Below are 24,012 nucleotides of genomic sequence, written 5' to 3'. Positions count from 1 at the left end.
AATTTACAACAGGCAAGTTCTCACTAAACATTTAAAAATAGTTAATAAATTGAAGCATAAAGACATGACTTCTTTCCATCTGGAAAACAAACAAGTTATATGCAATTAAGAGGAAATAGCAGTATTGTCCTGGGAAGTAAGGAAGGGAGTGATATACAAGTAAGAAAAGAAAAAGAATGTTGAAATAAAAAAAATCAGAATCCAAGGGACAGAGACCAACTGGTTTTTAAAATTTACTTGATACATAATACCTAATAAAATGACCAAAATCCAGGACACAAAAAACATCAAATGTTGGTGAGGATGTGAAACAACAGGAACTCTTATTCACTGCTGGTAAGAATGCAAAATAGTACAGGCATTTTAAAAGACAGTTTGGTGGTTCCTTATAAAACTAAACACACTCTTAAGATACTATTCAGCAATCACACTCCTTGGTATTCACCCAAAGAAGTTGAAAACTTATGCTAACAAAAAAACCCTGAACATGGATGTTTATAGCAACTTTATTGATAATTTCCAACAATGGGAAGCAACCAAGATGTCCTTCCATAGGTGAAGAGATAAAATGTGATATAACCAGACAACAGAATATTATTTGGCACTAAAAACAAAGAAGCTATTAAGCCACGAAAAGACAAGGAGAAATCTTAAATGTATGTTACTAAATGAAACAAGTCAATCTGAAGAGGCTGCATACAATATGATTACAAACACAAGACACTCTGTAAAAGGCAAAATTATGGAGTAAATATAAAGATCAGTGGTTGCCAGGGGTGGGGAGAGGGAGGAGAAATGAATGGTCAGAGCACAGAAAACTTTCAGAGCAGTGAAAATACTCTCTATGGTATTATAATAAAGTATATACGTTATCATACATTTATCTAAACCCACAGAATGCCCAACAGCACAAGTAAACCCTAGTTAAGTTAAATTAGGTACTCTGAGTGATTGTGATGTGTCTATATAGGTTCACCCCTAACAAAAAAATGTAACATTCTGGTGAGTGATTTGAATAAGAGAAACTATACATATGTGGGGACCAGGGGTATATGACATGTCTTTGTATCTTCATCTCAATTTTGTTGTAAGCCTAAAAGTGCTCTATAAAAGTCTTTAAGAGATTGCTTGATTTAACAACCAAATATAGGAATTAACAATGACATTACATTGGTGAATGGGAAGGGACAGAGACCAAAGAATACAAACACAACACACATATACTTATTAATTATGCAAGTCATTTAACTAATTTTAGGTCCTTGTCTTTACCTGCAAAATGGAGCAAGTTTCTACAACTTTATATGGTCCCTGAATTTTGCAGATAATGTACGCAGAACACCCTGCATGTATGGGCCATCAGTGGTGGACAGAAGTTTAGTAAGGACAGCTTTAGAATAATTACTGCTACTATGAGAACAGGGCAGAAAAATAATATACAAGACTTACAGCAATAAAATGATAAAATTACAAGGCAACCAAATTAATTTTCTCTAAAGTGTAACTAACTTAAATGCTGTCATTATTGTCACATTCATTTATAATTAGTATTGAACACCTACTGTAATTCCCAGGTATGTATGATGCTACCATAAGAAAGACATAAACTGACAGAAGCACTTTTAAGGATAAACTCAATTTTAGTATAAATTAATATTAAGAAATATAATAGATGATTATAGAAGTGGCTCTTTTTACATTGACAAAAGTAGAATCTTCAAGAAAAAGTGTAGGAGACTTCCACCAAGATGGAGGCATAGGTGGAAACACTGTGCCTTCTCCCACAACCAAGTTTGAATACAACAAAGGTTTGGAGAAACAAAGACACAGCCAAAGGACAGAAAATTGAATTATACGGAAGTCCGACTACATCTAACCGTTCAACTGGGACGGTAAGAGGGGCAGAGCCAGCAGCGAGCAAGGTCGGGCAGGACAGGTCCCCCGAGCCAGGCTGGCAGGCAGCCGGAACCAGTTGGGGTGCGGGGCAGACTGACCGCGGTCGTACATTCGCGCACAGTGAGACGGACCACACAGGCCCCAGGGGGCGAGGGCTGACGGCGGTGGCACACTCGCATGCAGTGGGACGAAACATGTGGGCCCGATGACTGCAGCAGCTACGGCACCGGTGAGGGTTGAGGCGGCAGACAGGACGCCAAAGTCCCTCTTTGACCCCGCCCCCACATACAGCGTCCCAACCCAGCCACTGAGTTGCCCTACGCTAGTGAACACTTTAGGGCTCCGATCCTGCTACTTAACAGGCACTACCAGCCCAAAAGATGGCGCAAGAGGAACTCAAAGTCCCAGAGCCAATAACCCTAAGTGACCAAGAGATTGCCAGCCTCTCAGACGCACAATTCAAGACACTGTTTATCAGGATGCTCACAGAACTGGTAGATTATAGTCACAAATTAGAGGAACATATGAAGGCTAAACTAATTGAAATGAAGGGAGATGTCCAGGAAACCAATAGTGATGGAAAGGAAACTGGGACTCAAATCGATGGAATGGAGCAGAAGGAAGAATGAAACATCCCACCAGAAAGGAATGAAGAAATGAGAATTCAAAAAAATGAGGAGAGGCTTAGGAACCTCCAGGACATCTTTAAACGTTCCAACATCCGGATTATAGGGGTACCAGAAGGGGGAAAGAAACAGCCACGAGTGGAAAGCGTATTTGAGCAAATAATAAAGGAGAACTTCCCCAGTCTGGCAAAGGAAATAGGCTTCCAGGAAATCCAGGAAGCTCAGAGAGTGCCAAAGAAGTTGGACCCAAGAAGGAACACACCAAGGCACATCATAATTACATTAGCCAAGACTAAAATGAAGGAGAGAATCCTAGAAGCAGCAAGAGATAAGGGGACAGTCACCTACAAAGGAGTACCCATCAGACTGTCAGCTGATTTCTCAAAAGAGACCTTACAGGCAAGAAGGGGCTGGAAAGAAGTATTCCAAGTCATGAAATCCAAAGACCTACAGCCAAGATTGCTTTATCCAGCAAAGTTTTCATTTAGAATGGAAGGACAGATAAAGTGCTTCTCAGATAAGGTCAAGTTCAAGGAGCTGATCATCACCAAGCCCTTATTATATGAAATGCTAAAGGGACTTATCTAAGAAAGAGAAGATAAAAATATGAACAGTGAAAGGACAGCAAACTCACAGTTATTAACCACACCTAAAACAAAAGCAAACCAAGAGGACAGCTAGATCAGGAGTGGAACCATAGAAATGAAGAACACATGGAGGGTTAGCAACAGGGGAGTGGGAGGAGGAGAAGGGGGGAGAAGGTACAGAAAATAGCATAGAGAGTAGGTAGAAAATAGATAGGGGGGAGGGCAAGAGTAGTGGGGGAAATATAGAATCTAAAGAACTTGAGACACGTGGTTATAAACTAAGGGGGGAGAACGGTGGGGGAGGGAGTGTGCGGAGGGAAGGGAATGAAGGGGGGAATAAAACAACTGTAATGGTATAATCAATAAAATATATTTAAAAAATTAAAAAAAGAAAAAAAAGAAAAAGAAAAAAGTGTAGTTAACTAAAAGCAATATAAAATCCAAATAATTTTAATCAAAGAATCAACTCTCATCAGCAAAATTTAGAACTAAAAAGTCAGCAAAGATGCATTTAACAAGTGTTCAAAAGTGATAAGGTATTTATGGAGTTAATCAAAGGGATTAAGTCAAGTGAGATGTTTATTTTCATGGTCAGGAAGGTTAAGGTCAAGGGGATGAGGAAGCTAACTGAAGTAACTAAATCATCAATGAAATGGATTTAGGAATGGGTTTGAGAATGAGAAGATATTCATAAATGTTACCTACCAAAGTGAACAAAGCTGGGGATTAAAACAAATTCATGACCAGAAGTTGGAGACAGAGTATGAAATACTGTGTTTCTTTTTTATATGAACAGAAGAAAAAAAAGCAGGAAATTTGAGTGAAAGATGGGAAAATGAACAGACAACAAGATACGAAAGTTAGGTACTTTCTCTTAGCTCAGCCTCAAGCAGAAATGACATTCAAACAACATGGAACACTGGCAAAAACACAGGTGTGAATGACTTTGGGTTATTTACTCAGCCTCTTTAAAGGTTTCTACAAATACAAAGTGAGGATAATAGTACCTGACAGAGTTATTTTAAAGATGAAATGAAATAATGTATATGAAATCAACATAAGAGACTTCAATAAACAAACATTATTAATAGGTTTGAGATGCACAATTCATATAGTAGAAAAGTGTATGTTTTAAAATGTTAATATCAGCACTACAGATATATAGCACCATTTATTAGATGCTTTCTAGATGCCAGGAATTTGCTAGTTTACACAAATTTTAATATTTACTAGATTCTTGCCAGACAGATATCAACATAACTGCTTAATAACACTGTAAAATAGTTCCCCGTAAAAAATGCAATTATTGTCTCTTAACCTGATGATATTAACAAAGATACTGATATACTGGAGGTAAGCAGTCAGAGGAAAAGGCCTTTGGCAGAGGGCCCAGGAAAAATCACAGAAAACTGAAGCAAAATGAAAACATCTGGGGTGGGGATGGGAAATGAAAAGAAATCATTGAAAGGGAATATGAGAGATGAGAGTCAAGGGAAAAAATCTATTAGCTGGACTGGGAATTTTCTGTTATTGTTGATAATAGCAGCAGCTATTGCCTGTTATGCATGTTGCTAGCTGCTTTATATTCATGTTACCATTTAATTTTCTTAGCAATCTTGCAACATAGGTATTATTCAGTCATCAAAAATTTGATTCAGATGTGAGCAAACAATAGAGTGCACAGATGTTGTTATATTATAAACATCTGTTTTATAAAGTTGCACATCTAAAATCTGTATGTTACTAACCAATGTTACTCCAGTAAGTTTAGCTCCAAATTTATTGAGTACCTACTACGTCCCAGACATTGTGTATACAAGTGTATACAAGACAACAGTGTCCCTGTCCTAACCAGCTCCCAGACTATCGTAGAACTGAACTTCTTTCAAAGAGGCAACAGCATGGGCAGCATGGACAGCACGATGGAACTGGAGAGCATTATGCCAAGTGGAATAAGCCAGGCAATGAGGGACAAATACCATATGATCTCACCTTTAACTAGAACCTAATCTACAAAACAAACAAGCAAGCAATATATAACCAGAGACATTGAAATTAAGAACAAGAACAATCTGACAGTAGCCAGAGGGGAGGTGGGAGGGAAAGGAGGGAAAGGATTCAGGAACAGTTGTTCCTATAAAAGAAACAGGGACAAAATTGACAAAACTGACAAAACCGACAAAACCAAGGGAGGGTAGAATCAGGGGAGGGAGGTGGGGATGGCCGGGGGTGGGTGGGTGGGGAGTGGTAGGGGGGAAATGCAGACAACTGTACTTGAACAACAATAATACATAAATTAACTAATTAATTAAGCAAAATTGCCTAAATTCACACAGCTCATAAAGGACAGAGTAAGGATATGAACTGAAATCTAAAACCAATGCTCTTAACCACTACACCTATTGTCTCAACACAATTAAAAAACGAATTCTATAATGCTCACAATCTATGAAACAATATGAACTTACAAATATTTCAAGAAACTTTAAAAACAACCACATTAATCATTTTAATAATTTAAAAATAACTAAAAATTAAGTTAATTCAATAACATTCATGCTAACTATAGTTGTAACATTTAACATGAAAAATCTGAATATTAATTCAGGAGAAAAATACCTGTTATCCAAAGTTAAAATGTGAGCAAATTATAACAATGCCATCTATAGGACAATTAGTAGAATGCAGACAACTAACTTGGAACTCAGAAACATAATTGTTAATCATCTTCATTAGGAATTTCTAGAATAAAAATTAATCATCACTAAAACTCTCAAAACTGAATCTTACCCTACACATTATAAGACTAAAAACTGGCAGGATTCAATCTGTAAGTGTCATATAATACTATACTCAAAGTTTTTACAAACAGTAGTGAACACTCACACCTACCCACTGGTCTTAACTGGGTCTTATGACTTAACATAGATCCCCTTAGACTTGTATTCAAGCCAAACAGTTGGTATCTAAGATTAAGACTAAATAGTAAGTTGTAAGTAAATGAAAAGCTTCTCCTATATATGAAATTTTGAAAGAGTACTTATCAGAATATTCAAACTGTAAAGTAATATAAACAAATACAGAGGTTTCAAGTAACAAAAAATATCAAAGTGAGATATTTTTAAGTTTCTGAAGTCAATCTTGATAAGCAGTTTTTAATAACAACTATTTACCAGCAAAAAATTAAACATTACCCTAGTTACGAAATTAAGTGGTATCAGGAAAGAAAATATCCCAACTTACTCACAAAGGGAACTAAAATTTCTACCTCAGATAATACTATCACTGGCCCTCAAAAACAAGCTTTAATTGTTTCAGTTATAACAAATCTTTCTTTTAAAATGTATTTTTCTGTAACTGTATGTAGTGATATTAATGCAAAGCACTCCAAAGAACTTACAGGTAGTGGAAAAGAAAGCTGCAGTCCAAATCTACAAACATACTGCCTGTCCTATTATCACTCACACTTTAAAATTCCCTTTATCAAAGGTAAGGTAAGGAAAGGTAAACAAATTTCCAGGGCTTTGCATTTTTATGTTTCATTTATCCTCTCAACAAAATTGCCATGGTATATAAATTATCAAGTTTAGGCATAACAATTCTATCGTATAAATTAAGTGATATACATGGGTAAAATCAACCTCAGAGAGGCTGTTACCTTCCCAACTTCATAAAATGAGTAGGAAAGCCAAATCCAAGAATTTCTGAAATAAAACCAAATATAGGTTTTATATTACTATACAGTAATCCCAAATACCATAGTCAAAAAGCCAGGGTGAGTTCAGAGAAATCAGAAGTATACTTGAGATTTCTAACAGTTCATTCTAGGTTAAAAGTATAACATTCACTAATGGCCAAAGGAAAATCAAACTCGACTTTTGTTTCACATGTAGCTCTTGTGGATTCAAAAATTTCTACGAATATTCTCTGAAGTTGGGTAACCTCAAAATGAGATTTGTAACTTGTACTGTGAATAGCATGATTTTCTTTATTCAAAAATCAAACTAAGATAAGTTTAGGGTAAGAGACAAGGGTACAGAAATTAAAATAAAGACCCAATTTCTAAGAAATAGGTCAAAATCCAAGGTCATTACATAAAAAACGAGAGGAGTAAAAAAATGGGCAGTAATAGAAACTGGTTATATGTAAGGTGTGGTAAAAGTACATTAACAGTTGTTTATATGGAAAATAGTACAATAATTAATAAATGACAATACGCCCTCACTGGTGTGACTCGGTGGGTCAGAGCATCGTCTGGTAACTGAAAGGTTGCAAGTTCAATTCCCATTCAGGACACATACCTAGGTTGCGGGTTTGATCCCGGTCCAGGCACATACAGGAGGCAACCAAATGATGCTTCTCTCTCGCATCGATGTTTCTCTCTCTCCCTTCCTCTCTCCCTTCCTCTCTCTCTAAAGACAATGAAAAAAATGTCCTCGGGTGAGGATAAAAAAAATTTAAATAAATAAAGAAATAAATAATACAGGAATAAACTGTGTTTTATGTACTCACAACTGTAAGTAATATAAATATACTTTTGTCCCACCCTGTGTTTAAAGAACCATATTGAGGAAAACATTGTATTTCAACAATAGAACATAAATCATTTGTTTCCTTGTATTAAATACAATTTATCAAAGCAATATAAAATTAAACAAAAAGTGTTTAAGCATTAATCAATTCTGTACTGGTCACATTCATTTTGGAAACCTGGAATTTTTATTAAAATATCTTTATAAACTACAGGATCTTACTAAGTGGTAAACTAGCTGTCCTTCACGTAACTGAAGCAAACAAATCCTGGCTACATTTTTTGTGAGACTACAAAATTGGAAAACTGACAATACGGATTTATCCCAAGTCCTAAATCATCACTGTTAATTCTTCTGTGGGAAGAACATAAAGAAAATGATCCCCAGTAGAAGAATGAACATTTTCATGGAATGGTAAGAAAGAAGGCAGGCACATTATTACAAGACAGTTTCAAGCGAACTATCTTTTTTCACTCTGCTTTGGTGGGACCAGTAAAACAGAATTAATGTCACCAGGCTATTATGGTTTTAATGATAATTTTGCTAGTTTTAAGATTTTTAACCTAGATTTTTACATATCTTACTCCATTTTCAAAATAGTATTTAAACCAGAAGCAATATACACTTATGGAAATGAGTTTCTCTTGGTAGGTGTGAAGGAGTAGGAAGTCACTAAAAAATCAGCTAAGAGAATTCAAGTATATTATTTGATGTTAAGGAATGAATAAGAATCTGAGTGTTTTCAAAGATGAGTTAAACCTGACTCATGATAAAAATGTAACTTACAGACCCTGAATGGCAGGATCAAAATAGGAAGAGCAAAAGATAACTGCAGCAAAGCAAAAAATGAGTGGAGACCAAAGTGACTATGGAAGCACTCACAGAAGACTTTGGAGAATGCAGACTTCTATTTGAGTCTAGGTATGGCTCAAACATCTTCAAAGTTTGATTATAACATTATGGTTAAACCTTATTATTAAACACTATGATTGAAACTTCCCCCAAAGGTACTATAAAAACTAGTCAAAGTACTTTAAAATGAGAGAATAAACTCAGTCTGAGGGTAAAAGTATAAGAAAACAAAAAGAGATGCAAAGCCCCAGTCACTGATTAAAGATGTCACTGATTAAATAGCTACTCATAGCAAAGAACATGTAAGTCAGTCAGGTATCATGTAATGACAGGGGCTGTGTTCTGAGAAATGTGTCATTAGATGTTTTCATTGTTATGTGAACATCAGAGTGTGCTTAACATACACCTAGATGGTATAGCCTACTACATACCTAGCCTACATGGTAAACCAGTATCATATATCTGGTCCATCATTAACCGAAATGATTGGTGGCACACAATTTTATGCTGTGTCCACTTTTCAGAACAGATATGAAATAGTCTTGTAATTACCACTTGAGAACATTGTTTCCTATTCTATATTAATGTGTCTTATCAGAAAAAAAAGGTATCGGTCAACACAGATTCCCAAGTTCAACCTAATAAAAAATTAAAACGGTAACTCTAAACTTAGACAATCAAGTATGAAAAGCTGAGTTACATGTATCTTAAAACAATTTGCTCACTACTCATTCAAAGTCTACTTGTATGATTTCACCATATCTGAGTATCATCTGTGTATTATTACTTAATGTTTTTCTTTAGAACAGTTATTTGTTGAAATGCTTGGAAAAATTGATAGAATGCTTATAGATTGCCATCAATTTATGCTTTTCCTTAGTCTTTGAAAACATCTGCATTTGTGCCACTTGAGAAACCTTTTCTTTCTTTTTTCAAACTTTTTACCTATGAAGTCAGGGGTATAATGTACAATAGTTATATTGAAAAAAAAATCTGTACCCCCTTACACCCAGCCAAAAGCTGCCTGAAGTAATAGCTAAAAAAATGACAGCCTGTATCCTGGAAATGGCAAAATGGTACTAACATTAAATGCATAAAACAAACTTCAGTGAGTTTCAAATATAACAATCCACTTTACCCAAAGTTTCACAATTAGTAAGTGGCAGAGCTGGGATTCAAACCCAGGAAAGCTGGCTTCAGGATCCGAGTCATTTACCACAACACCATACGAACTCCGTCACAATATATTTCAGAATTCATAAGATAAACTGGAATACCTAACAGTAAGATTTATAAAATAATTTTGAGAGATATCCAAGACAGGTACGTTAAGGTCTGCATTTGGCTAAAATAAGTATTAAGTCTAGTGTTGATGGCTACACCTTTTTGTGTGGTACCCAAAAATTCTATTCCTGTGAACATTTGGATGAACTAAAATCTGTATGTCAATGTCATCAGAGGCTTTTTCATCACATATATGGATCCACAGCTGTGTTAGAAATAAAGTTGAGGATGCTCTGCTTATGTAAACAAATGTACTTCAAATAAAAATATCTAGTTTCCCAGGCATGTACTTGACATATAACAACTCTGCCTACTAAAGCAAAAGCTCCTTTTCTATTGCAATAAGTACTGTAAACTTCATCACTGGATATATTCAAAAACATACTTCTCAAATAAGGATAAAAATAAAGTTTATAAAAGCACATGGTGAAAACAAGAGAAATAAAGATAATGCAAGTATATGAATGTGGTACTTTATTCTGAATTATAGCTTTCTTATTTTTACTTCACCCATTGTGGAATGCAATTTGTGACCACAATTTTTAGGACTTTTAGTGAAAAGCACTGACATTAAATAAATACCCTGGCATTTCCAATATAAAAGTGAATGGCTTTACTTTGGCCAGGTGTTTAGTTGTATTTTTGAAAGTTTCAGAGAAAGCTATCAATTTCTTTCTAACTAAAGCAATAATTTAGTAAATAATTTTGAAAACACAGGTCATGCTCTAGCAAAGTAGCACAGTTGGGTTTCAGTGTCATCCCGATACACTAAGGTTGCGGGTTAGATCCCTGGCCAGGGCACATACAAGAATCAACCAATGAATGCATAGATAAGTGAAGTGAAACAAGAAATCAATGTGTTTGTCTCTCAAATCAACAAGTAATTTTTTTTTAAAAAAGAAAGAAAACACAGGCTATCTTCTAACTTACCAGAAAAACAAATCCAAACATCTAAATGAACTTGTAACAAAGAAGGAAACTTCCAGAAAGCAATTACCTACTTTTTATTGGATGCTTCAAATTTGTATAAAGTGTATTTAGAAAAGATATCTCATTAACTTTTCTTTTCTTCAGGAAATAGATGGTTTGGGAGAAAAAAAGAAAGGAAAATTACCACAAATGAAATGACAGTGACAATTCACTCACAACAATTGATTGCATATATTCCACATATATTTTTCCATTGGAGATAGTGATGTAAAGAAATGGACACCAGATGCATTTCCTTTTATTTTGTGTGCTCACAATAATGAATGATAAAATATGACTTCACTGACTTACAAGCTAACAGAGAGATCCTTAGGGAATCTAACACAAATGCAAAGAATTCCTGTAGTGTTCAGTATAGCCTTACTTCTGCAAAAGATAAGGGCAGCTCTGGAGATCCTTCGGCATGTGTTACCACACACTACTATGTGATGAGTTTTATATTACTCTTTGTGTGTCAAAACAAGGGTCAGAAACCACTTAAGAGAGATGCTAGAAGTGGCTATTTTTTAAATCATCTTTGGACTATAATTGAACAAAGTTAAAGAAAGTTACTGAGCTAAATAAACTCAAGCTTGTAAACCTTTACGCATTCTTAACATTAAAATGTTAATTCTCTTCCTTTGATTCTAAAGTTACAATAGAGCTTCAGTGTTTTTTCATAAGGTATTATTTTTCAAATAAAACTCCCATCAAAAATTACTGGGGCAAAAAGACTATATTGTACCTGTACTCAGAACTCATCTAATAAGGGCTGTAGCCTATAACTTATCTAATTTGATAAAGAGCAGTATGTAGAAAAAGTTGGAAAAGGGACTGAGTCAAGTAAGGAGTCTAGTTAACTGATTTTGCCTATAACAGATTTAGAACAAACATCCTAAGATGAATTATTCCAAATTTTTCTATTGCCAGTAGTTCTAAAATTTTAATATTAAAAATTAATTTCAAGCTACAACTCACACATATAAATTGTACTAAAGGCTATCTATATAAGTTTAATTAATCTATGTAGACATTCTAAATATGTTTATGACAAACAAAACATTGGCTATTTGTTCAGAAATACATTAGAATGTATATCTCTGAGAAATGTCAAACTAAATGCCAAAGAATAAGAAAATAATTGTAAACAGGGATATATAGCAGTGGTTGATAGATCATACTCTGAAAAATACTATGAAGTATATAAATGTAAATGGAAATTTTACAAAGAAAAATAAAAACTTCCTGAGGAAAACCCCTTTTTAAAAATCTCAATAAAGTTTTAAGGTAAACTAGCATTTAAAAGTAGCTATGATTATGCCCTGGCTGGTGTAGCTCAGTGGATTGAGTGTGGGCTACGTACCACAGGGTCACCAGTTCAATTCCCAGTCAGGGCACATGCCTGGGTTGTGGGCCAGGTCCCCAGTAAGGGCTACGGTGAGAGGCAACCACACATTGATATTTGTCTCCTTCTCTTTCCCTCTCTCTAAAAATGAATAAATAATATATCTAAATAAATAAATAAAAGTAGCTATGATTTAAATGAAAATGGCAAAGCAAAATCTCAAAAGCCCACAAATTCTCTAAATAACATACTGTTACTGAGCAAATCACTAAACTTCCCTCAAATTCAGTTTACATTTATTATATAGTTTTAAAGGTAGTAAATATAAAATGGGTTCTGTGAGAAATAGTTAATATAAAAATAATAAGCTAATCCCAGCACTGAAAGTGATACATTTTCCCAGTTCTTAACAAACAGAATTATGGCAACAATGACCATCATCCATAGCTTTCAAAACTACTATCTATACTCAGTATTTCTTAAGATGAACTACAAAAGGTGAAACATGTACTGTTCACCAAACATCCATGTGCTCTCCACATGTCCATTAGCAAAAGGGCAGGGCCATGTAATTTGTTCCGGTTGACAGGCTAAGAGTGAAAATAAACTGTGTGTCATTTCATGGCTAAAATACTTAAGAGCCAATGGAAGGCCCTCCAGCTCTTTCTTTTCCTGTGATGTTCACTGTGGAGGCCTAAAGTTCCAGGTATACAGTTTATAGTTTATACATTGTCAGAAACTCCATCAGTCTGGCTTCTTGACCTATGAAGTAGGACAGATCTCCTCCCTGACAAACTGTTGGATAGGTAATGTGAATGAAAATAAATCTTGTTTGTCGTAAGACTGTATGTAGGGTTAAACCACCCTATTCTAATAAGGGTTTACTAATCATAGATCATAATAGTTCAAATCCATTTACTCAGTAGGCTTAGTTTCAAATAGAAGAATGCCATGATAAACCAGTTGCTTTACTGTCTTAACTATTTCCCATAATCAATGGAGAAAAGCACAAAGGTGTAATAAATACAACCTTATTCAACTTTTAATATTCAACCACACTAAAAAACTTAAGAAAAATAGACAGTTTTATAAAAATACATTTTTACATAACTAAAAAACTCTTCATACTACAAACCCACATTTCTTTTATACCTTTGTTTTATCCCTTTCTCTCTGTACATATACTTGGTTTGTATGGTGAGCTACCTTAACTGCGTATCGACACTTCACCATAAGAAAGGGGCATTCTCCCCCACAATAAACCATCACGGTTAGATTTAAAATTGATACAATTATCTAACATACAGTCTGTACTACATTTCCCCCAATTATCCCAATAATGTCTTCTACAGGGGCAATTTAGTATCATGCAATTAATTAAAGATCACATTGTATTTGGTTATCACATCTCTTTTAGTCTCTTTTCACCTAGGACAGTTCCCTAACCTGTTTTTAATCTTTTAAGACAATGATTTCTTTGAAGAGTTAATACCAATTGCTTTGCTGCCTTGCCCACTTTGAATTGCTTTTTTCCCTTATGATTAGGTTCAGCTTAAAAGATTGTTTTTAGGCCTTGGCTGAGTAGCACTCCTCTCTCTCCAAAATCAATAAATAAAAATTTTTAAAAAAATAAGAGACTGTTTTCATAATGAAAAAAATTATAGAAAGTAAACCATAACAAATCTTGGCTAATGAGGATTTCACAGAAATCACTGAAAAAGGAATGGGTTTTTAAAGATCTACATTACAAAACCTTCCAGGGCAAATATTAACCACTCTTAATTTGGACCTGCATGCTGTGTCTCAGTCCTGACCTCTTCCTTAGCCTCTCTCCTGAGACTTATATAACAAACCAACTGCTGGACATCTTCAACAGGCTGTCCTACAAACAATTCAAATGTAACAGGCTCAAAATGTATCCCACCACAAAACTTAATGCTACTTTCCTTCCTCCGGTATTCCTTCTCTAACTTAAGTATCAGCACTTCATCCAATCTCTAAAGCCTAGTCAAGACACTCATCTCTGCCTTACCCCACATCAAATAAGAACCAAAAAGACATCAAATTAATCTGTATCTCTTAAATCCATCCTCTTCTACCCTACCATACTGCCTTTGTTCTAGAGCTTTAAGATTTTTTTATTTCCGATAACAGATTAGATAGCCTAACTGGGCCCAATCTTCCAGTCTTACTATCTTTAGATAGAGCTTCCTAATTGTATCATACTAATGTATTTAAAATATAAATTTGATCACAGGACTCACCTCTTAAAATCCTTCCATGGTTCCCTTTCAAGAACAGAATACAATTCAAACCCAGAATCACTTACAGAATTTAGAAAGGTGACTGTGATCCACGTCTGGTCACTTCTAGACTTGCACTTGATGCTTTTTCAGTTACATTACTTTCCTAACTTTAGTCACTGGATATCATCCTTAAGATTTTTGCCTTTTTCTTCTGGAGCAAAAACAGTTCATGGGGGTGGGGGTAGAAGAAGAATGATAGCTACAGTTCATTAACTTTTTCCAATGTAAATGAAACAAGTAGTTTGATGAGGAAACATTTGTTTGGTCTCTACACCATGCACAAGAACTTGCACTAAGTACTGTGAGAAATACAAGAAAAAAAGTTATATGCATTCTGCTCAAGGAAGAGTTTCCAGTGTAGAACTGTAGTTTTTTTAAAAGGTACACATATAAAATTATAGGTGAGTAGAAAAGCACAGGGTTATAAGCAAGATCCAAGGAAGTTCAGGAGAGGGAGAAATTATTTCTAAGTGGGAAAGGCTGGAAAGAAATCAGGGAAGATTTCCTAGAGGAGGTAGGTGGTAGCTGGAAGCCTTTTAAGAAATGAAAGGTTTGGGCATGAATGTGAATGACACAATCATAGTTTACTGCCAACTACTTTCTCTAAGGCAACTATTCTAAATTAATTTCTGCCCCACACACATGAGGACTATGACATTCTTTTAGTAACAATAGCTCATTAAAAACTGACTCCCAGAGAATCAATAATAAGTAAGATACATCTTAGAATCTAATGAGTGTTGTAAATATCTCTCAAAGCGCTTTGCCATCTTTGCTACTTTCTCTAAATGGGAATCCCTGCTCTCAAGAAGACACCTGACCAATTTTGAGCAAGCTTCACCATGATTCCAGTCTTCACCCAATGCTAGTCTCAGATACCATTCAAAATACCAAAATCTTTTTTTCTTAATTAGCTGACAACTTCTCAAAGGGAAGATGAATGGCATCGAAAGACTAAAATAAACCAAGAACTTACAGGTATTTAAAACGCAGACATACTTTTTTCATTATAGAAATTCTAATCCTAAAATACAACTTACCATGCAAGCTCTTCCCATAAATATATCAATTTTAAATCGTGACTAAAATAATGTCCTCTCCTCCTGGAAAAGTTTATTTCTTTATGGAGAGGTACAAATAGCAAAAACAACATTTTTATTGGGGTATACTGTTCACAGGTAGAATTACATAACACAAAACTGTTATTGTAAGCACAGTCAAGAATATAGTACTAAACCTGACTTTCATGCTTAGGAGACATTGTTTGGCATGAAAATGGAATGGACTGAAGCTGAAAGAATGACAGCAGTTTCATAGGCTGCTATAAAGTACCATAAAGTAATGATATGAGATTACTGTAAAAACAGTAAGAACCAACAAAGGAAAAATATATGGGATATATGCTTTCCAGGTTGACCTAATAATTGAAGTGACGACATTTGTGATGTATTTGTTGTATTTGGGAGGAAAAAGAGAAACAGTCAAAACATGACAAATTCTGAGCCTAGAGTGCCCATGAAGACAGTGCTACCTACTGGCCCATTAGCTGCTAGATCTTTTCAAAGATTTTTTGTGTAGAGATTCAAGAGAAAGCCTTTCCTACTAACTGCAATTGGATGTCTAAAAGAGGAAGCAGAGGAAATAAAAGTAAACGATGGAAGAACAAACTGTGCTCTGGAATAACAAAGTATTACTGTGTCTTTCCTCCACCTTCGAAAACCCTGATTCTACCTTTTTAATGTATTTGTTTAAACAATACTAAAAACACCTTCCATGCCTCACACATACGCACATGCATGCCCACACACATTTTATTTGCAAAACTGGGATCATACCAATCATATAGTTCTCATTTGCTTTTTTCCCTGCAATAACATATTGTTTATTCCTACTTCCTTTTTTTAAAGTAGGTGTACAGTATGTACCATAAACTATTTAATCACTACTTATAGTCACTTACGTAGATGGTATTTTTTTTGTTGTTGGTTAATTGTTTTATTTAGCTTCTGTTTACCTGTAAGTTTATTAGCAATAATACCTCAAATGCACATCCTAAAATGTGAGTTTTATGTCAAGATTTCTATAGGATAGATTAACTCCTGAAGTGGGGTTAATGAGAAATAGTCATGTACATTTTAAATTCTGACTGATGTAGCAGTGCAAATTACTCTCTAAAAGATTGTAGCAGGTACTCTTTTGCATTACTCTAAGCTATCAACTGTTGGAATGAAAAAAGAAGACCCCAAATCCCTCATATTTATTTTAATGCACTAAATCCTAACCCTTACCATTCATGTCCAATGTGAAATTTCAATCTAAACACTATAATATGAAATAAACACCAAAAGAATAGCATATATTTTTATTTTTAAAAACAGCCTATTTATTCATTTTTAGAGAGAGGTGAAGGGAGGGAGAAAGAGGGGGAGAGAAACACTGGTTGCTTGGGCCCCCATAGGGGACCAGGCCGATAACGGAGACAAGTGCCCTGACCGGGACAACGCTCAAGCAACTGAGCCACACTAGTCAGGGTAGAATAAAACATTTCTATTTTTAAAAGAGCTAACTGACATTCTTCTAGAAACAAGACCAATGCATTCTTAATGGAAGGTGGTATCCATCAACAAATGCAGAAAAACATGAGGACATTTTGGGTATTCATAATACCTAAGGTTTGCAACTGGCAAAGTGGGACACTAAACCACTGACCAGTCCAGCACCATGAATGTCTTGCCCAAAATGCCAACAGCACTCACCCACCTCTGACTGGGAAATAAGGAGAGTAGATAACTGGGGGGTATGCTGCTCAATTTCAGTTTTAAGAAGTCTGTAAAGACAGTCAACACATTTTAAGTGAGGAAACAGTAACAACTGCAGGGTGGGATCTGAATAAAATAACATCTCTGTGAGGTATTTGCAATAGTATGTTTCCTTTCCTTTACTCCCTTGTCCTTACGTAAGGCTTCCAGTTCCTAAAGAACCTGCATCTGATTAACCACTTCTGTAATTCTCTGCTTAAAGTTTTTACTATCGTGGCTCACTGGCGGTACAGACTGCTTCTCTCTTTGCTCTCCAAGATTTAATGCACGTGCTTGGCAGAGGCTGTACTATTCTGGATGCAGCCCTGGATACTGAAAAGAAACGGAAACCAGAGTTTACAGATTATTTTCTAAAAGATGCACAAAGTTATTTAGTCACTTCTGAAGTAATACCTTTAAATACCTTTCCATTTCTTAAATCATAATTTCCTTAAAATCATAATTTCCTTGTGGTGCTAAAGCTATGTTCCATATTTAGTAGGTACAATAACTGTACTACATATAAGGTCAGCTCAATTAAATTTTGAATAAAAAAGGATGGCTTTAATACCAGACAATTTAAAAGCAAATCTCAATGAAGACTGGTTTCTGATTTAGAAAACTTCTATAGAAAGCCTGAAGAGGACCAAGATACAAAAAAAAAAAAACCCACAAAAAAACAAAAATCCCTGAACATCTATAATATATAAAATGTGGTTCTCTTACCCCACAGCCAGAGGACTATCGTATGTTAATTCAAACATACTTGATTTTTTTTTCAGTTGAAAAGACAATCTGCAAGGTTAAAGAATTTTAAAGCAAATACTAAAGTATTCTGTAATCTCATCTCTTTATACTCAAGTAAGGACTTTTAAAATTTGTCTTTCAGCATGCAAACATGTAACATAGTGGCTGTTGAAGTATGTATAACATTTTGGTATTCTATTGCAATTATATTAAATTCTATCTTTCTTTGTGTTACTCATATTGCCTTTCAAAGGGTTGCATGACAGTGTTGCTGTGCTTTATTAGCACTGGATATTAGCTGGAAAACACTTCCTTTGAGGAAAGGGAGGTACCTACTAGGCTACATGTAAAATGCCTTATCAAAGTTGGTTTAGATTTCTAAAAATATTTTTCAACTGTTCATTTACAATTTGTACTTTCATTTGTGTAAACAATTCTTTTTTCATCTTTCCATTGAAATCTTGATGATTTTCATATAAATTGTCAAGTATTTATTGAGTTAATTACTTTGAGGCTTGCTCTTCAGAGACTTTATTGAGAACTTTAAGGCTTTTCTTCTTTTTATTGTAATATATGAACAATATTTTAGACGATAGATAAAACGGGAAATTATCTATAATCTTGTCATGCTAATGTAACTACAGTATGTTTGGGCCTATTTTCTTATGGTCTTTTCTGAGCAAATGCATTTTAGTTTTAGTCATGTTGCTCCCACAATATTTCACAATATTTCATTTTCTTTACCTAAGGTGGGAGAATGCATATGATAAAACACTTTTGAAGGCTTTAACTTTCAAAAGTGTTTAGACAAAGCTATAAATATTATTTTAATTTCAAGTAGCTACCTAATTTTATTTTTCTTATCACTTAACTGAATTTTTCATACTAAACATGTATTACACTTTGTAGGGATGTTGTGAGGGTACAAAAGTTTATGGGATTCACCTAACAAAATATCTTGCACTTATGAGACCAAGAATAGAATAAAGTTCTTTCTGAATAAAGACATCACAACAACTAAAGTCTGTCTAGCAATTTAGTATTCTAGAACCTTGCTACTTTAAACGTGGAACAAAGACCAGGAGTATCACACCACCTGGGAGTTTGTTAGAAATGAAGACTCTCAGATCCTACTTCCAGATCTACTGGATCACATTCTGTACTAAAAAAGATGCTCAGTGAGCATCCAGCAGTGCTTCCTAAATGTGGCTATACACCTTAACCACCTGGAAAGCTTTAAACAAGTACTTAAATAGTGAAAATATTGACTGAAAATAGTGACTCTGTAAGGACTTAAAAGGCTGGAAATTAAGACTTTTAAAGTCACCCTGTAGATGATTTTAACATGTAGCAAACTGGATATTGCCACCTTAAAATCCACAGAAAGGTGGAATCCACATCCTACCAGTAACCACCATGCAAAGAAATATACAACAGCATTTTTAGTACTACTTTGAGACTCATTCCCATTTCTTCCGGATCAATTTTTCCATACCGAGGTAGTGCTTATAAAGCTACCATTCCTTCAAAGAACATGAGGGTCAAGGTTCTAGAATATATTCAAAATCTAGCACACTTCAATGTGCCCTGTTCTCCAATACTCAGATTTAGAAATCACTAAGTATTAATTATATTTTCTACTGAAGATTTGGTGAGAAAGATAACTACATTTTGACAAAATAAAAACTCGGGTTGCAACAAAGTCAATTAATGGTTTTTAATTAAATAATTTAAAATACTTGATCAATGTATGTGGTTAACTTCAACGAAAATTATTATGAAAAAAGTCCATACACACTGTAATCAGATTTTTATCCCACTTTCAGTAAATCAACAATTTTAAGCCACTAGTAAGTAAACCAAAATCTATTTTTAAAGAGGAGATAACACTGGGTCTGAGACAACATTTAAAAAAAGAAGGTTAACTAGGAGGGCTATTGGCTTCAGTTTCTAAGATAATTTTAAGACCACTGATGAAGCTATATAGGTCTAATTGTGTATGCAGAGCATCCTTCTGTGCTGTGAGACAGGGTATAAGACTTGGAAGAGTTAAGCCGTAAACCACTTTATCAGTATAAGCAGATTTCTTGTTGGAACATTACCTGGAGCTTCATGGAGCAGAATCAGGGAGAACCTTGTTTCTCTGATATCTCACTTTGCCAAAAATGTTATTTCCTAAATAACTTTTCAAGTTGTTAGTGGAGATGGAATCAGAGTGGATAGCACACTAAAAACTTTGTAGCCACCAAGACTCTGATCATTTTCAGTGATTCATTCAATGAACACAGGCAGAAATAATTTTTAAAAAGTTATTTCATTAATAGTTTGATAGAAAAAGTCATTCTTAATGAAAAAAACTAATAAATGCAAGACAATGATTTTAACAAGATGAAGAATTATGTAAACATCTCCCAAGATTATGCTTAATATAAAATACATTCTGGTTAAAGTTAGTCTTAAGACAGAATCACAAAATTAGTATCAGTACCACTTTCATTTTTTAAAATTATTTTGGGAGGTCTAAAGATGCAGTTCCTTTATATATTTTATCTATATTTGTCAGATACTATGTAAAATATATTACATATAGTATAATATTGATTATATACTTAACTTGCAGAGATACACTGTTAGGATTTTAGGGTTGCTCTGATTCAATGACTTATCTATTATAATATATTGTATAGTGATGTAGCTATTGTGGCTTAATTATATGTTTTAACATATGGTAAGGCATGTCTGTTCTCCCCTTCCCACTAACTGTTTTAAAAATTTTACAATTTATTTTTTGAAAAATTACAGAAACATTATTTCAAGTTTCTCCAACATTTCACTGAATTTTGATTGAAAATATTAGATCAATAAATAATTTAGGAATAGGCATCTTCAAAAGTTTCTCTATTTGCCTTTCTCAAAGTTTTAAAGTTTTCTTTATATGTCACATATACACCTCATTAAGAATGATTAAGAAAAAGGCATTAAAAATTGCTCTTTACACATAAAAAAAAATCCCACAATCAAAGAAGGTACTTCATAGTCAAGTCTAACCCTGACTTTAATAAGCAAACTGCAGGCTTTTCTGTTCAATAGCCCATTATTACTAAGCCCTAAATCTTCAAACAAGAATCTTCCATTAGTGGATCTCCCTTAAACAGTAAGAGACTTTTATATCAGAACCAAACACAGAAATAAAAAGTATATAGCAAGAGGCGAATTTATTCCATGAAGAACACTTTGGAGCAGTATTTTTCTTAATATATAATTCAACTCACTTCTTATTAACCTTTTGACAAACTGCATTACATATTTCTGTTCTTGGCTGACAACTTACCCTTCTGAATTAACAGTAATTTATATATTTTTAAAAAACCTGCTCTTTTACTTTTGTTAAATTTTAAATTTTGCAATGCTTAACTCCTCATACTAATCCTAGAGGTCACTATGGTAGACTGTCTCTAAGATGGCCCCCAGTGATGCCATCCTCCTGGTACTTGGGCCCTTGTATAACCCCTCCTCCTGAGTGTAACATGGAGCTAGTGATTTGCTTCAAACAAACAGAATACACAAAAGTGATCGTGTGTCACTTCTAATGTTAAGTCATTTCTGAGGTTAAGGGATGGCACGTCACTTCTGAGGTTATTGCTTCTGTCACGAGTACCCTCCCACTCTAAGGAAAGTCTGCTGTCATATTCTGAACTGTGCTAATAGCAAGGTCCATATGAATCAATCCAGCCAACGACCAGTGAAAGCCTGTAGCCCACCAACAGCCAAGTAGTCTAGAAGCAGATCCTTTGCTAGGTGAACCTTGTGATGAATGCAGCCCCCACTAATACCTTGACTGTAATTTAGCAAGCACCCAGCTATTCTGTACACAGATTTCTGGCCCACAAGAATTGTGCAATAAAAATGTTTACTGTTCTTATTAAGATGTAAATTTTGGAGTAACTTGTTATACAGCAATAATAACTAGTAGTTTTTGAAACTATTTCTAAGAATAATTTAATTTACAGTACAGTAAATTACGCTCCCAGACTCCCTAGTAGATGCCTGAAACTGCTGACAGTATCAAACCCTATATATACACTGTGTTTTTTCCTAAACATGCATACCTATGATTAAGTTAAATTTATAAATCAGACACAGTAAGAGATTAACAGTAACTAATAATGAAATGAAACAATTATAACAATATACTGTAATAAAAGTTATATGAATGTATATCTTATTGGACTACACTCACTCTTCTTGTGATGATGTCAGATGGTGAGTGCCCACGTGATGAGATAAAGTGAGGTGAATGATGTAGGTTACTGTGACACAGCACTGGGTTACTACTGACCTTCTGAGAGAAGGTCAAAACTAGCATGAATTTCTTTTCCTTTTTCACAATTTCATGGATAGAAGATTCATTTTTACCATAGATCTTAGCAACCTTAGCATACATTTTTTTCTTTCCTTATTAAGAACTTTCACCTTTTTGCTTAAACAAAGCAAGCATTTTTATGGCTTCTCTTGGGCATATCTGAAATGCCAGCATCTCTGCTTTTGAGCTTTTTAAGGTCATTTTTATGTAAAGTATGGGAGAATAGTATGTACCTCATGGAAAAGCTGGACAAAGGGTAGATTCATGCCATGGGCTGGAGAGTGCATGATTTCATCACACTACTCAGAACAGCTTACAATTTAAAACTTTTAAATAGTTTATTCCTAAAATTTTCTAAATATTTTAGGATAGCAGTTGATCATGGGTAACTGAAACCACAGAAAGCAAAACCACAGATAAGGGGGGATTCCTGTTTATTAATAGTTTAATAAAATTCTTTTTGCACAAATATACTACTATCCTATTTATAAGCACTACTATTCTATATTATTTCTACTGAACCTCATAAACAATCCCAAGTGGTATAAGAGCAGATATAATTCCAACTTATACCCTGTATTAAGGATCCTAAAATTTAAACTAATATGCTATTTTCTATACTCAAATTCTTAACTTACTCATTCCTGGACATGTGGTTTATCTGTAATATATCCTCTTAAAAAAATTTTCCCCAAAGGATAAAAATGTCAATGAACTTAAAAAACAACAACAAAACACCCTGATCACAATCTTGAGATGCTTTAGTAACTCCTCAATTATTAGTACTAGTGAAAGAAAGCAGCCTAATGATTTGTTATAATTTTAAGGAGTAGCCTAAAATCACAAAGCAAATGTCAGTAATTAAGAATGGCAAGATTGAACTAAGTGCCTCAACACTCACCTGAAAGCCTATTTTTAGCTTGTTTATATGTATTCAGCTCAAACATTTAGTGAGCACCTAAATTGCCAGAAACTGTACCTAATGTTGAGTTTAACTGACATAAGTAAGACGCAGTACACCACTGCCCCCTCTCCTGACCTATCAGATTCCCAAGCTAAGGGAAGAAGATAATCATAATAGGTATTATAATAAAGATTAAAGGGAAAAGAAATGGGGGGATAGAATATCCTGCCTAAAAAAGATAAAAATGTATCACAGAAAATAAAGGATTATGTTGGAACTTGAACACTAAATAAGTAACTTGCCAGGTACCCTGACAGAGATGGGGAAAATGTCAGTTCCCCATAAAAGGAGTAAGTTATGCACTGTGAATGAGATTTGTATGGATTCCCACTACAAGGTTCATGGTTAAGACTAACGAATCAGTCTCTGACAACCACATTTAGTCACTTAAGAAAACTAAGCATATGCCTGGCACTTGTATAATGCTCAAATCCTATATTAGAAAATAGAAATAAAGCAATAAATCTGAGTATGATATTAAGTTCCTGACCTCAAGGAGCTCAGAATCTAACTGAATTTAGAGGGAACATGAGTTCATTTTAATTTTGCCCACCTTGAATTGCTTACAGTATCTTTTATCTTTTGGGTGAGTCACATTCATTTTAAGCATTTGTAAAGTGGAAATAACATATGTATATGACAAAGGACTGCGCTGAGGATTAAGTTACGCAAGATTTGAAAGAGCTCAATAAATACATGCTGGGCAAAAATAGGGTTATAGTTGTCAGTATGCAAAACAGTTT

At 34.5% G+C, this 24,012-nt stretch overlaps 1 protein-coding gene across 4 annotated transcripts in view; it reads right to left on the bottom strand.

Annotated features, from left to right (window-relative positions):
* The window catches only part of NIPBL (NIPBL cohesin loading factor), a 182,376-nt gene that overhangs the window by 136,468 nt on the left and 21,896 nt on the right, over positions 1–24,012 (bottom strand). Inside the window, exon 1 of one of the 4 annotated variants that reach the window (XM_037063191.1) lies at positions 6,768–6,813. The exons of the other annotated variants lie outside the window; for them this stretch is intronic. The gene's annotated coding sequence lies outside the window, so the exon portion shown is untranslated. Of the gene's footprint in view, positions 1–6,767; positions 6,814–24,012 lie in introns of those variants that run through there. 4 annotated transcript variants of the gene reach the window in all.

This window comes from Sturnira hondurensis, unplaced genomic scaffold, assembly GCF_014824575.4.
Source record: "Sturnira hondurensis isolate 20B ecotype Veracruz unplaced genomic scaffold, ASM1482457v3 Scaffold0014384, whole genome shotgun sequence".
Lineage (NCBI taxonomy): Eukaryota > Metazoa > Chordata > Mammalia > Chiroptera > Phyllostomidae > Sturnira > Sturnira hondurensis.
The sequence above is the reverse complement of the archived record's forward strand: the minus strand, read 5'-3'. Positions and strand labels throughout refer to the sequence as shown.